The following is a 2,639-nucleotide window of genomic DNA, read 5'->3' on the forward strand; positions in this document are numbered from 1 at the left end:
AGCCTTAACTTGCCACTCGCCAATACAATTTGCAAATCTTCTCAGTAGCTCACAGCTCAACAAAAACTGGTAGATGCTGCAATCAATGGGAGTCATAAGAACACATTCCGTTGACAGCTTAGCAGTTTCTGTTCACAACACGAATACTGAACGTGCTTGTGCAAAGTTAAGTGTCCTTTCGGCTAACTGCAGCAAAGCATTTTGAGTGCAGTCTAGAAATGATCAGCTGCCGCTCAAACGCCATACGTTCAAACCCCAAAGCGTGACCAACATAACTATACTGATATTGATACTAATGATTTAAAAACAGTCGTGTTCAAAGATTAAGCCTCAAAATCACTTGTTGGTCTGAATTTGGAGAGGAAGACTGTAAGGCCATTTTAACACAAACCTCATTTATTTCTTTTCGTTGCAGTGCTACGGGTGAAAGGCACTGCCAGGGTCTGAAGGCTTAAATTTACTAATGATTCTGGGTGTAAAACGACAGAATTCACATGTGATGTGAAACAATCTAATAAGAACGGGATCAGTAATCATGCACGTCCAGCCTCTTCGGAGGCAGCAAAGGAGCTAAAGAAGAGGAGAAGTAAAGAAGAGCTGACAAACAATCGGCTCCGCACTTGCAACACTACACGTCGCCTGTCGCGTTGTTTTCCTTAATATCCGTATCAGCTGTGTTTCTTACTTATCTCCCTTTGTTCTCGGGTGAAATTTTGTGTCTCAACATAGAATTCAGCAAAAAGAAAACTTAAATCAAAAATAAGTAACAATGAAAGCATGATGGGACCACTGTAGTTTCTTTCCATAGACTTAATAATTAACAGTAATTTTCGAAGGAAAGAAGAAATTAAAAAAAAACAAAAAAAAAAGAAATTTACGCCTAAAGCTATAACTGGCAGCTGAGTCCTGAGTTGTGGCGAGTGGTTAAGGCGATGGACTAGAAATCCTTTGGCAGTCTCCGCGAGGTTCGAATCCTGCCGACTACGTTTTGTTTAGCTCTGTTACAATGTCTTAAAGTCCAAATTTAGCAGTCAGATTAGGCATTGTTAGCATTATGAGGCAATGATTCCCTTCAATTGTCTCAGAATTATGAACCCATTATGGCTACGGATATATTCCTTAACTTTCTTAACTTTGGAATATTGGATAAGCCGTGTCTGCTGTTGAAGTAGCAATGAAAGGACTTTTCAACGATTAGAAAAAATAAAATATTCAGCCGTTTTACAAAGTTGGACAAGGCTTTGAAGACTTAATTCTATTTTTGTGTCCGCCGTGTAGCAGAGCGGGTTGAAAAACAGCATTATCCTGCCTGAAAGACTGCCTCTTTGACTGACTGTTGAATGAGAAAAGCGGCTCAATCACTTTCGCTAATCGTCAGAGTCTTGTGTAAAAGAAAAAAACTACGTGAAAGTAAAAGGAAGATAAGGCTTTAGGGAATCAAAGAACTGACAATTAAAAGACGATTCCTTTGGAACTTTAACGACAAATTTCAGACATTAAAGTTAATGCGTACAATCCATTTTAGAGTGTTTGCATTTTTAAACATAACAAAATAAATTATAAGCAGCCTCAATGCAGCAAGCTGAGACATGCTTAAGCATTTTAACGATATCAGAGACAGCTTCCTGTTATTTATGACAATAGAAACTGGGAAGTAACTCTCGCTCTTTCATGATTAAAACGAGCACGTTTTGTTCTTTCTGTTGCTTCTTCTCAGTTGCTAGGCTGATATAGTTAACTTTGAATTCTTTCTCGGGGTCTGGCTGTGTAGCTAACACATGTGGACTGTGCAACCAAGACATGCTGTTAACTGTTCTACTCTCACAGATATGAGTCGCTGAAATCCTCTGCCTCATTAAGGATGTTCAGAAATAGACCGTAATATTACGCTCCTGCTCCAGTCAAATGTCTTCAGAGCACATATTGACAAACAGAAGAGGGCGATTCGCGATTGAAGAAATTCAGACGATTGCAGGGCACTACCGTCAGTAGTCGTGGCCGAATGGTTAAGGCGATGGATTTGAAATCCATTGGGGTTTCCCCACGCAGGTTCTAATCCTGCCGGCTACGTAGATTAAACTTTAGCAAATTCAAGTTATTAAGCCTTAACTTGCCACTCAATACAATTTGTAAATTTTCTCCCGTAGCTCACGGCTCAATTAACAAAAACTGGTAGATGCTGCAATCAATGGAGGCATAAAAACACATTCCATTGACAGCTTACAGATTCTGTTCACAACATGAATACTAGACGCGCTTGTGCAAAGTTAAGTGTCCTTTCGGCTGAACTGCAGCAAAGCATTTGAGTGCAGTCCTAGAAAATGATCAGCTGCTGTTCAAATGCCATACGTTTGCAAACCCCAAAGCAGTGACCAACATAACTATACTGATATTGATACTAATGATTTAAAAACAGTCGTGTTCAAAGATTAAGCCTCAAAATCACTTGTTGGTCTGAATTTGGAAAGGGAAAACTGTAAAAGGGCCCTTTACACAAACCTCATTTATTTCTTTTAGTTGCAGTGCTACGGGTGAAACTGCCAGGGTCTGAAGGCTTAAATTTATAATGATTCTGGGTGTAAATGACAGAATTACATGTGATGTGAAACAAATCTAATAACACCTCGCTTGGGGAGGCC

General features: G+C 39.6%; 1 non-coding gene across 1 annotated transcript; it reads left to right on the plus strand.

Moving 5' to 3' along the window:
* The first annotated feature begins 1,988 nt into the window (after positions 1-1,988).
* On the plus strand, positions 1,989-2,070 carry trnas-uga. Its single transcript has one exon. It is a non-coding gene; the product is annotated as a tRNA-Ser (tRNA).
* Positions 2,071-2,639: the final 569 nt, after the last annotated feature.

The sequence above is a fragment of the Polypterus senegalus genome, unplaced genomic scaffold (assembly GCF_016835505.1).
Source record: "Polypterus senegalus isolate Bchr_013 unplaced genomic scaffold, ASM1683550v1 scaffold_4384, whole genome shotgun sequence".
Taxonomy (NCBI): Eukaryota; Metazoa; Chordata; class Cladistia; order Polypteriformes; family Polypteridae; genus Polypterus; species Polypterus senegalus.